The sequence below is a fragment of the Lineus longissimus genome, chromosome 1, assembly GCF_910592395.1.
Source record: "Lineus longissimus chromosome 1, tnLinLong1.2, whole genome shotgun sequence".
In the NCBI taxonomy this organism is placed as follows: Eukaryota; Metazoa; Nemertea; class Pilidiophora; order Heteronemertea; family Lineidae; genus Lineus; species Lineus longissimus.
In genome coordinates, this window is record NC_088308.1 from 18,066,666 (window position 1) to 18,080,158 (window position 13,493).

The following is a 13,493-nucleotide window of genomic DNA, read 5'->3' on the forward strand; positions in this document are numbered from 1 at the left end:
CAACCTTTCCATACCACAGGGATGGAGACGACAGTCTCAGGACGTCATCATACTGCAAGGATAAGTTCGAGTTAGAGGGACAGAGTTTTTTTATTGTGAGGGCCGTGTCACAATCTTGTCCACCAGGTTCCTGTACGGCAAGGACTGTCACAATCACAACCTAGTAACATAAAGGTTCTGTTCCATGTCTTCTTCTTCTTCATAGCTTTTGCTTTATTTATCGGATTTGATCATATGCAACTTTCATTGGCTCCTGGTCAAGTAAGGTATCAATTTCAAAATTTTGCTTTCAAAGCCGTGCATAGTACTGGCCCGGACTATCTTCTGCTTCCACTCCAGGGGCCAAGACAAGAAACTAGAGCTCACTCAGCTCCAACCTTGGAGTGATCCAAGAAAGGAGCTGCCAGGGATAGAGCTCTGGCGGTCTGTTCTCCAAGGCTTTTGACCGCACTGCCTATACATCTCAGGCAGATCGATTGTTTTGACAGTGTTCTAAATAAAGTGTCTTTGTGTACTTTTAATCTTGTGCATGTTTATTTCTTCAACTTGCAAAGTGCCAATGACAATAAATTTTTAAGTGGGGCTTTAAAAAATGAATTATTATCATCATCAAATTACATCTCTCCCAATCTGTTGATAAATTCAGTTGTTGTTTTGAGTTGTTCATGTCTCCATAAGGCTGGTTTGAAGGCAAGTTCCTTCAGGCGATCATTCCCATCGGTTGTTGTTTCAGGACATTCACATTCACTATTCAGGCATTGTGTCACACCACCAAAAGGGGTTCCCAAGAGGCCAGTTGATCAGAAGAAAAAAAGTCTCTTTCTCTTTTCAAATTCTTTATTGTTGTACTTCATTCCAAGGATGACATATGGTGACTTGGAATGTCCTGTAGGAGGAAACCCGCAAGCCGGGTAAAACCTACACAATCAGAGGGCGCTAATGTTTATAATGACTTTATGTATGTAATCTCCTGCACCACTCTGAAAGCCCAAAAAAGGAGGAAAACCAGGAGATAGCATCGTACCTTGGGGTCAATTGATCTTGGACACTACTTTTTTGTCTAATCTCAATCACTGCTAATCCAAATAACAAAGTAGTGGTAATATTCCTTAACTTCTTGCTGGATTGCCTTTCATGTTTGGCTCACAGGTACTGCGAGTCTTTGCAATACGGTAGCCTGTGTCAGCTTCCCTTGTCATGCTGGATTGCCTTTCATGTTTGGCTCACAGGTACTGCGAGTCTTTGGAATACGGTAGCCTGTGTCAGCTTTCCTTGTCATGCTGGATTGCCTTGCATGTTTGGCTCACAGGTACTGCGAGTCTTTGCAATACGGTAGTGTGTGTCAGCTTTCCTTGTCATGCTGGATTGCCTTGCATGTTTGGCTCACAGGTACTGCGGGTCTTTGCAATACGGTAGTGTGTGTCAGCTTTCCTTGTCATGCTGGATTGCCTTGCATGTTTGGCTCACAGGTACTGCGAGTCTTTGCAATAAGGCAGCGTGTGTCAGCTTTCCTTGTCATGCTGGATTGCCTTGCATGTTTGGCTCACAGGTACTGCAAATCTTTGCAATACGGCAGCGCGTCTCACCTTTCATTGTCATTGTTTGTCAGTGCTGTCATTCTTTAACTACGGGCCAGATAGTCATAAAGTTGGTGTCACGGGGAACACCTTATAACCACATGTAATATGTCAGCAAGAAAATCACTTTGACCTATTTTCTTTGGTCGTTTGAGGTAAACTTGTATCCCGTGGCCCTTGTATCCTGTGTCCCTTGTATAATGGGCCCCTTGTATCCCTGAGTTCCTTGTATCCCTCGTCTGACCTCGACTTCTGAAATATAAATGAGTTGAAACAAATTAAATTTTAGTGTAAAGCATACAAGACACCATATAAAATAAGCTAGATGATGGCATTATGTAACACATCCAAACTCAGCCTCCATTGCCTTCAAGCAAGCAGTCAATTTTCTTTCAAGGTACAATGGTGTCTGATGAGGTCCAAGTGCAGATGATCTTACCTGTGGCTGGTCCTTGGAGCAGAAACCAATTTGCGTCTGAAACCTCAGTACACCAGAACAGCTAGTAGATGACAACCCGGCCAATGGAGGGATGTGCCCACTGGGCCATCTTATGTCACCGCCCTTCCCTCAATATCTTTAGCTCCCATGTGTGGTGGCCAGGTAAGGGAACACTGCCTGGCCAGGGTGTGGCACTTTAGGACCCTTGTTTAGGTGAAGCATCCCGCAAAACTGCAGACTTGCAAGGTATTTCTTCGACGATACAACCCTGAAAGTAGAAAGAAAGCATGGGCATGAGATGTTTGAAAATGATTAAAAAAGAAGATGTGAAAATAAATCTGCAAGATAAGATAGGAGTGATCTGTGGTGAAATCTAAGCTCTGAATGATGCTGCCACCTTTATGTACTGTCTTGAACTAAGCTGGTCATAACATGGATGTGATTCAGTGGAATCCTGTGACAAATGACCGCATCACCCGCTATTAACAGATGATTGATATGTGATCTGACGTCCAAGGTCGTATAGATAATAGGATCCTAATCATCCTGTGGGAGACAAATATCAGACAGTGACAAAGTGAATGGTGGTGTCGCGTGTAAAAGCTATTCGAACAGGCACTGCCTCAGAGTACAAATAGGACAGTGATCTTGCAATAGAGCACTTATAAATTTTTTCAAAAAAGACACCTCATTATTCTGATGGGACTCTTATAGCTCAAAGCGATTATTTGTTACCGGGACAACCACAAACCGTGTGAAGAACATTTCCATGGAATCTGAATTACTATTTAATGAGCTATTATCAAGGGATACATAATCATTAGTTGGGTCTAAGCACCCGGGTGATTATCAGTTCCGAGAATGATTTTATTGACAACACGCCCAATCGTGGCGTGTAAAAGCTTACCCGGCACAACAATACGGCCGAAAGAGGATGTGATGTTCGGAGGGAGATCGCAATTGATCAATTACCCCGGGAGGTCAATCAATACGTAACAAATTTCCAATAAAATGACAATCATCGAACCGACACTTTTTGGTTCCAGGATGGGCGAGCTGGTGTTGCAACTACAATGGAACCTCCCTTAACGGACACATCTTTATTAAGGACAACCTCTCTATTAAGGACACTAGTTTTGGACCCAAATCGGTTGTTTCCATTCATTTTGACCACTCTAATCAGGACACCTCTCTATAGAGGACAGCACTTGTCAGTCCCAAGGGTGTCCTTAATAGAGAGGTTCTACTGTAAGTTGACAGCTATTTCAAGGAATAGGACCAGTTCCCTATTCCAGATAGTTGATAGGTTGGGTTCTGTTGGGAAGTATCTAAATGGTGGCGATTAAAATCAATATACCGGTTACCTATCTCGAAATTCCGGTTACACCTGTCAAATAAAGATCCCTACGCTACGAAATGAAGGTCCTCTATGATAATCACCAAGGAAATGTCTCGTCTTATCATAACTTGAGGACTACACTCAAACATCATCATGTCAGTGTCATATGACTTTTGAAAATCTATAAACACAAACAACCCTTTCCTACTATTAGGACCCTCCCTAACAATCACCTTAGTGGTGTCGTATCTCATCATAACTTTTCATTAGGTAATTAACACAGCTTCACAAGTTCTGAGGATCTTTGTTATGTGGTAAAGTGGGTCTTCATTTCATTGCGGGTCCTCGTTTTATAGTATAGGGGTCTTTGTTTTATAGAAGTCAGGTCTCTGGAGTTTGGTATAGTTGGTCTTCATTTCATAGTGGGTCCTTGTTTTATAGTATAGGGGTCTTTGTTTTATAGACTTCAGGCCTCTGGAGTTTTTTTTATAGACACCCATTTCAAGCATTTTATCAGACATTCTTTTTTTTGGAGCAGTTCCAGTAGAAGGGGCAGTATCTCTAACAACCAGATAATCAACAAAACAAAAAACCTGTCATAGCTTCGAGGATGGGCTGGATCTGTCCTGACATATCGCGTGCTATTTCAAGAAAACAAACAGGTCCTAATCAATTCAGGTCTACTGGGACGAATCAAGTGGCAGTTTGGAGATGGTGACACTTGTAAAAAAATCGGCAAATTAAAAATACAGTGACATTTTCAACGCTCTCAAGGGTGGAGGTTTTACGGATTACGGAGAAAAAGGTTTAAAAAATGACAGTTCAGGACAGCGCTGAGACAAGACCACTAATGAATATTCATAGGTTAGAGGGTCGAGGCCTATCAATTAGACGAGTGCATGTTTTTAACTCTCAAGTACATATTTGGAGAGGTATTGAAAAAATATTTGCTGTGGCAAGTCTACAGATATAAAGAAATTATTTGATGAAAAAATTTATTTCGAATTTTGCTAATTGGGTTAGAGGGGGCGTGTTTTGAGTTTTTTCTGCCAGTTGGCTGAAAAGAGTGGAAATATCAAACAAAGTCTGTCTAATTTGTCGATTATCAAAAAAGTTCCGTGGTCAACTACCAGTTTATTTTTCACCATTTACTTGCCCGACTGTCCGGAATAACATAATCTAAATTTCAGATTCACAACCCCACGCAGTATTTGATGCGTCGCGGTCAAACATTGACAATTTAACTGCTAAAAGGCTTAAAAAAATCAATTGTGGTCTTGTCTCCGTTCAATAGGTGCAGATACCAGTACTCTTTAGGCATGTTATGTTTCAAAGGTACAGCATGTCCCATGAGTGTTGCCAACTGGAAACGAAATTCCATGAACAAAATGAGAAAAGATGCTACCTCCTACCATGAATATCAAGACACAGCTATTACCAGCTTTTACCAGCTTTTACCAGTTTTTACCGTGGCCAGGATATTTTTTTGTTGCGATTCTTATCAGAGGTCGCTGGGATATAAATCTCTTGTTCAAAGTGCACTTCAACACGTATTCTCGAGTAACATGTTATGTGTTTGCCAAAGTCCGGGTTTATCGGATTAATGTCTCAGTGGATCCTAACTCCTGAATTTATGGCCTAATTAGGCATAAGAGACACATCCTTAATGTGACACATTAATTACAACATATGGACAGCCTTGGTACTCCCTGTTCCATGAAACAGTGTTGTAAACAAGATCATTGCTGGTGCAGTGTATGAAATATTGGATCTCATTATTGGAACATAAATCTCACATCCGCAATATCCTGGACTTGTCTGGTTAGACTCCACCCACAAACAACATTGACGCACGAGACTCATTCAAAACCACAAGTGCATGACAAAATGGGGTGCTTCTGTGACATCTAAAACATTATACATACTTTAACTTAATTAGTCTGCCATGTTGATATTTATCAATGGTTTGAAGTTAAGGACATTTTTGTTTTGGAATGGAATGGGAAAGGAATGAAGAATCCATACACATAGTTCATATATCCAAATCTACCCTGCATTGAGACAAATTCTATATCAACACATTGCCTGCTGTTTTGTGGACACTCACTTGTTGTCACACAAGGCTCTGAGATTGTAAAGTCCCCTTAAAATGTGTTTAAGCAGTCTGTCAAAAAGGTGGAATTGACCTCAAAGGGGTAAGATGGGGCACTCAAGTTGTTTCACTCTGGCATGACAACTGGCCTGGGCATGCTTAGTTCGGTTCATAGGCCTTACCAGTGACTCCAAATTCTGAGTAGGAAATGAAAAGATCAAGATCAGGATATTGTGTACACTTTTCTGGCACAAATAAACAGATTTTTTCTTCAACCCAAATTTAACACGTTCATTTGAAACTTGATGTCATTGATGATGTGCTTCTTGAAACTTCTTAAGGAAATGTGTCTTTCCTGAGTTATTGTTTTGATATCCTGGCGTGAGATTGGGATGGGTCCAAATCATTACAATGAACTCGGCATGGCACAGACATTTCCATGAATGACATCTATTTATACGTTGGTGATATATAGCAACTGTTTGATAGTAAAATTGGTGATAACTGACTCATCACACGTAACATAGACTCAACAATCATCATCATATTTTTACCAAGAAAGTAATTATTCTTAAGATTACAGACTTTTTTTATCCTCTATCTAATAGGTCAATAGTATTGCTTTGACCCGGTGTGACACTAAACTTAAAGAATAAGTCCTGCTCTGACGATAACTAGCCAGGTGACTCATCCCATGTACCGTAAACTCAACAATCATAGTCATATTGTTACCGAGAAAGAAATTGTTCTCAAGATTATACTCTCACGTGTGTGGTTTAAAGGACAGGTGCGTGGCTATCCTATTGAACCTTCTATTCACAAGGCTTTCTCCCCAGGGCTGTAAGATCTCTTCACACTGCTGCCCCCCCCCCCCCCTTACGGACATGTACCTGCAAGCACCCTTAGCCAAAGCCTGAGCTACATGTACAGGCCCATGGCTAGATTATTTATCATGGGGGGGGGTCAAAAACACCACTACTGGCCTCCATCAGTCTGATAACATGTTTTTGATGACCCTTAGGGAGGCAGTCGATCCCCCTTCTAGATTTATTATCATGGGGGAGGGGAACACCACTACTGGCAACCATCAGACTGAAAACATGTTTATTTTGACCCTTAGGGAGGCACTCGATCCCCCCTCTAGATTTATTATCATGGAGGTGAGGGTGAAAACCACCACTGGCCTCCAGCAGTCTAATAAAACTCATGTTTCGTAACCCTTGGGAGGAACGCGATTCCCATCTTGCTACAGCCCCGTGCCAGTGAATTCTTTTCGTTATAAATGATCTGAAAGTAATAAAATAATGATCATTATTAGAAATAGAAAAGGTGTACTGGTACATGTATCCTCTCACATAATTCCGAATCCGCATCAGGCTTGAAAAAGAGTTGATATCGCAAATTCGACCGTGCTCACCGCAACACCCCAAAAAAGACCCACTTTTTAGTTTTACTGATTACAGCCAGGGGAGCAGATGTACTCAAGAGAAGTCAGTTTTACTAGGAATCACCTGCTAACACAAACAAGTCGTTTATTTAAAGTGCAGTATCATAAAATCGGGGAAATTCCAATTCTGTGCCGATTTTATTCCCCCATTACATTTTCCAGTTACTTGGCTATTCAGATAGTGGGATGTCAAGTGCATCCTGGGAGGTCCCCATCCTACAAACTTCATCAGAATGAAATGTGGAAGAGAAAATTATGTTTTAACTCACTTCTAATCATCTGTTTTTATGTTCCATTACCCAGTACGCGTGAATTTTAATTCCAAATTCACACGAAAAGGTTTCGATTTGATATTTCCTACACGGAAGAGGATGGTTCTGTCGGGTACCCCAGATTAAATCTTTATCGGATATATGGAGTTTCCATGAAATAATTGATATTTCAATTTTTTCTCCAGAAATGTTGATGACACTTGAATCAGAATACTTCCTTCACAAAAGAGGATGGTTGCATTGATTGGACCCCCTCCCCCCCTCCGATGTATCAGAATACCCCCAGCCCGGCTGCCTATAAAATGCCTGTCATATCATTCATCGTCTTTGAATTGTTCAGGCAATATGTCACCGTGTAATAATGAACTGCCGACATCAGGTGTCAACTTCTGAGCGGTAAACCTCACACAAACAGCAATACCTTTTAGACCAAGACATGAACCAAATACTCTGTTTTGTAAAGAGCACAATTATACTTTCATAGCATTTGGTGATGTGTTAAATCATGTCTATCATTGAGGACACCACAAGCTCATGCCCCAGATCGGAAATTAATGATCCATGGGGTATATGCAGGATCTATCGGTTTTTGATGGCAGTTTATGATGGTCATATCCTGGAAGTCTGTCAGTGATGAAATATCGCAATGCTGAATGATCATTTGGGTTCAAACTAATCAATCAATGCTACTGTCAGTAAATAGAACCTCTTCGTTGAAGCCACCTTTGGGACTCTGACAAAATGCAGTCCGTAATAGACAGCTAGGTGTTCTGTTTACAGAGGTGAAATTGAATTGAAAATGTCTATTCGTGAAAATCAAACCACTGTCCACGATGTCCTGCTTTCAAAGGTGTCACCTGAGGGGAGGTCCAACCATTTCGGCGTATTCTAGACCAAGTGGTGCAGGAAACTGTCATCAATTTCCCCACGTTGCAATTTCTTACAAAATCTACATAACTATAAATTTGAAATTCTGTTGAAAAAAAAGTGCCAACTGCCTGAATCTATTCTGTTAATGGTTTTGAAATTTGGATTCATATCATCTGATTTTCCAGGTATTGGCCATCAAAAAACGAAACTGCTCCTTTTATATCCCGGGGTTGTATCACTGGTCAAAGGGACTCTTAACTGCAAAACAGCTATATGTATTTCTTTATCAAACAATCCAGTATTACTGCAAAATTAAGTTACATAATCCTTATCGTGCTTAGATTTATGGACATTTGGGAAATCATGATATCAAAACGATTGTGCAGAAATGATAAAAGCTTGCCATGCCAGGTCAGGTCTATGCCAAAAGTGCTCAATTTTTGGGGAAAAGAAAGCTTTTATCTGTTGTAATGAGAATGAGACTTTAGGCAGAAATGTTTTGATAGGAGGGATTGCAATAAACTAACCCACCCCCACCCCTCAGAAAACAATTTTTTCAATGGAAAACAGATGACATACTTGATATTTACGCTTCATCTGCTTTGTCACTAAAGGGTTAGTATGTACAATATGGTCATACAATATATTGCATTCAAACACACACTGCACTGCCAGGCATACATACTACTCACCTTGCTACAACAAGCAGATGGCAACCAGCCAGAGCCGCAATGATTTCCTGGAATTCTGGGGAATGGGCTTCATGGAAATCGGTTAGCAGACAGGGGGTAGGTTTGCACCAGCTGACAATATGAAAGGCTTCACATATCACGAGTATTATGTTAGTAACGATGATATATTTTACAGAGAGCAATTAATTTTGTGTAGTCCTCGTCTACTGACAGTATTTGTATTCTATATTCTAATTTTATTGCAAATTAGAAATAATAAGGTGTATTCGGCAGTAAACTATGGTGGATGCATTTATTATCAGATAATTCCATTGTGCATGTAGGACATGTAATAAAATGCAACTAATTGTCAAGCATACATGTCAGTTGTACTTTAACAAGGCACTAACAACTATTTTTGCTCTGTTTTTGTATTTCAAATGCATACACAACCAAATGGCTTGTGGTATTCGACTCGATGACTCGACGACGCGATGACTCGATGACGCGATCGAGTTGGAATCTTTTTGAAGAATATCACTGCTTGGACTGTAATTTATACATAGAATCATAAGTGGAGGGGAAAAAAAAGAACCGATCATTACCAACCCCTTTCCAGCTGTTTTCACCGTATCTAATCCGACCATTTTTCGTTTCCCACAAGTTCGCATTTTTGATAAAACCATGCGCCATGTTGCTATGCAAGCCACCAGTATCTCACCGTGAATACAGCTAAATACACCTATATAAAGCTGGTTCAGATCAGCCTCCTACCCAGGTTCTTTACAAGCAGAAATTCCAATGGTAAAATGACACACGAGTTCCTGGAGACAAGGTTGGCTCTGGATATCCGTTCAGCACGGCAATATTAAATGTCCTATACCTTTCCAGAAATTGGGCACTGATTGTCCGAAATAGTGATGTCATAAGGGGAAACTGGTGGAGGGACAAAGGATATAGTCGTGGTTGATGTCTTGGGGGGGGGGGCAGATGTCAAGGGACGGAAGAGGGACTGAGTGACTGAGTCTAAAAAACTGCACATGTGCGAAATTCCGATTGTTGACGGACTACCACATGACATCTGACCTTGGCCACTAGAAGCTTGTTTGTCAATTAAATCTCCGGTCATTTTGCATGCTATGAAACTTCCGCGAGTCCTTTAAATATCAAAGTCAACCGCGGGGACCAATCTTCAGTGGCCATGGCTGGGGGGAGGGGCACATCCTTCCACATACCGTAGCTGGGTATGGGAAGGCCGAGCTAAAACCTCTGCTATTGGAGCGGTAGCCCGGAGACCAGGATCATGGGATTCCGTATTTTAGCAAAATCCATAGCAACGATCGCGTCATCGAGCCATCGCGTCGTCGAGTCATCGAGTCGAATACCACAAGCCCAACCAAATACCTATCATCAACCAACAAACTAGGTACAATGACTATAGGGATGCATTTTTGGAGACAGCGAGTGACTTTGTGTAACTTCAACACTGGCCCATCTGGCTCTTGCCAACTGACCCCATCACTCCACCCCACACCAACGGCCATCAGGACCATAGTCTTGGTTCCACTACAGGGTTTAGATCCGTTTCTATCGCATCCGCATCAGGTCCGAACTTAGCTTAGTCCGGACTAACGAATGTGGTGCAGTTCGACTACAGGATTGGTAAGTTAACAGGTACGGCTACAGGCGGCGCCACTCTATGTGCGTTAGGTGTTGTTTTGACAGAACCAACACTTCCGCTCATGCGCAATACGTTCACATTGACACGCCACCTGTAGCCGTACTTATAGTAACTTGATCTTAATCCGGACTAATGCGGTTCCATTACAGGTAATTTCTGCTTTAGATCCGGGTCTATTCTAAGTTCGGCTTAAATCCGCTTGTCCTATCCGCACTTAATAAGACCGCTCTTAGTGAGAGCCGGACTTGTTTAGTCCGGACTAGCTGTAATGGAATCACAACTAATTCGGATGTAGTCCGCACTTTCCTGTAGTGGAACCGCAACTAAAAGGTCAAGACTATTGTGGCAATTAACTACTTGAACTATCAAATACACATACAAGACCAAACCCCTTTGCCGATTGGACTGACCAATATCAAGGTCAAAATATGAAAAGTTTAATTGGATACTAAATCAGGGATTTAGGTCACTTTTTAATAGATATTTTTGAAAACTATAATGTGCCATTTTTGTTGATAGAAGAATATATCAAGTGACAACAGAACCAAACAGGCTGTGGGGAGTGGAAATGGACAAAAGTTAATTGTGAGATTCTATGAATTAATTGTCCGGCGAAAAAAAGTTGACATATACCAGGTAACACAAATACATGTAGTTTCATTTTTACAGGCGCAGAATGATGTCTTTACAATTCTAAGATAAATAAGAAGATAGTGATTTCGAAAGCAAAACTTAACGGCAAGATTCTATGAATTTGAGCATGAAGTAAAAGCTGGGACAAACGTGTCACATTTTGAAACTGATTTCTACGTTTTGGTCAAGAATGATGGAGCCAAAAGACTCTACGGGTTTTTGAGGTAAGTGCCATGCAAACGAACCCATTGGCATACGAACTCACATCAGATATGATACTGGTCTGCTTGCTATTACAGAAATTGCGCTAAATATTAAGGGTCCGATACAAAACTCCTCTCTTTCTTGCAATAATAGGTACCTGTGAAACAATTGATCGTCCAAGTACTGTTATCAGAAACACGTGTCACCATCCCTTTTGGCAGAATCTGATATGACCTCAACCCAGAACTTGCAGGGGCCGTGGAAAGTACCCATCTGCTACCATCTGCATCGCGATCAGGAATAATTTTATCACTCAAATAGGTCAACTGAGTGGTGTCCTTATTGGAATTCAACCTTGACCATTCCCAATTCCGAGATTGCTCTAAAATAGGTCAAGTGACCTTCAGTGGTTAAGGGCACACCTGGACATGCCATTTCATAGAATCATCTGGGTAGTTTGTTGATTATCAATACATGTATTAAAATGAACAGTTTAATTGATACTGAAATGAGTTTGAACTCAGATACCCAAGCACTAAATACCAGCTGTCCTATTCATATTTCAAAATTCTCCGAGTTTATCAGGACTATAGTGAAGTGAAACGGTTTATCAGGACTCGTGAAGGGTGCACACGCGCGCACGGGGAGCTAGATTCCCCTTTCTTTCCCTCTCTGAAACAAACAAAAAGAACCCACCAATGTTGTAATTATTACACTGCGGTACTCGGCGTTGCAAAAGTAGGCAGTGTCCATATCACTTGGAATGATATGAAATGGGGTAAACTGGTAGCATGATTTCCCAGTATAGTTAATTCGTGTCTATCAATATCATTAGACTGTTAAATCCCACGAGATGGCCATAAACGCCCTATCAAGCCTTTTTGCTGGGTTGTTTACTCAAGCATACAACTGACTAGTGTGGGCAATCTTACGCTTATCAAACATGTCAAATCCAATTCCCACCATTCGTGTGCAATGACATGTTTGTATGTACTTTAATGTTTAAATCCATAAAAGCCCTATTGACATATTGATATTAAAGATGTCAATAAATTGAAATTGTGACACAATAATTATAATTATAGCCTCCCACATTAATTGACAAATATCCGAGCTTTTACAAGAAGTTGCAAAAGTTTCCTGTTAACACCACTCCTAAATGTCCTTCCCCTTTCCTCAGCAAGCCTCACCAATGACATTCACAGAAACTACGATTTGCACATCTTCGAAAGCAAATTTCTCAGAACTGGTTCAGTGGCAGTCTAAGAGTGGGCAATAAGGAAAAAAGTACATCATAGGACAGAATACCTATCAAGGGAATGACATGGCTAGAGCTTTTTTCGACAGTCACCTGACTACAGATCGATCAATACTCGAGTAAGAATAAAGATGTATGTCCCAGTCTTAAATGAAACATACTTGTAGATCTTTGCAGCTAAATTTCCAGGAACTGATTTAATTCGACAGTCAGGGAGGCTCGAAAGTCATGATGATTTGTTGAATAAAGGTACATCTGAGGACAGAATACCAACAATCAGTAGCAGTAATGGACCCTACAGCCTTTTTCAAACGCACATGTCCCTCGAGGAAGATGGGATACGTCCCAGGGATGACACGTCCCTCAAGTAAGATGGGACGTACTAACATTTCCAGGAACTGATTTCTGTGATTGTCTGGAGGGCAAGATGATCAGCATGGTTGTTGATTCGAGGCATGTGCGAATGCTAATCAATGATAGTGACACGCCTTAGTGACTTTTTTCATCGGAAAGCGTGAGAAGCCTCATGTTAATCACCGGTTTCAAATTCTTTAAAAGAATATTGTCATGGATGCAAGGCTGAAGCCCAAAGTGTCACTGAAAAACACGTTTTTCATGCTGATATTTGACTCGTAATGTCAGAAAGAGGTGTTTTGTCCCTGGCCAAGCAGCTCGCTACAGGAATGGGATGTGATGATGATACACATGACATAATAAACATTAGATTTCCAAATCTGTCAATATCAATGTCTAACATTTTCACCATCGAGACAATCCAAACCATCATCTACATGCATGTTGTCGAAATTTGTCTACCAAAACAGATGCCAAGTAGTGAGCCCCCTCTTTTATCCTGATAATCCGGTGTCTCTGCTTTTGTTGAGGCAAGATGATCAAGGTAATTCTGACCTTATCTTAGCGTATGATTTCCAAGAATTGATTCACTGTCTGGGTTGAGCGACTGACTAAGGGTACATCGACTGGCTGAATACCAATGATGGCCTTAAGCG

General features: G+C 41.0%; 1 long non-coding RNA gene across 2 annotated transcripts in view; it reads right to left on the bottom strand.

Moving 5' to 3' along the window:
* Positions 1–827: 827 nt before the first annotated feature.
* LOC135493059 (uncharacterized) overlaps positions 828–13,493 on the bottom strand; it is a 34,012-nt gene continuing 21,346 nt past the window's right edge. For both annotated transcript variants that reach the window (XR_010448181.1, XR_010448188.1), the window contains exons 3-4: positions 2,017–2,284; positions 828–1,829 (exon numbers count right to left, since the gene is read on the bottom strand). This is a non-coding gene — a long non-coding RNA (uncharacterized LOC135493059). The remainder of the gene's footprint in view (positions 1,830–2,016; positions 2,285–13,493) is intronic.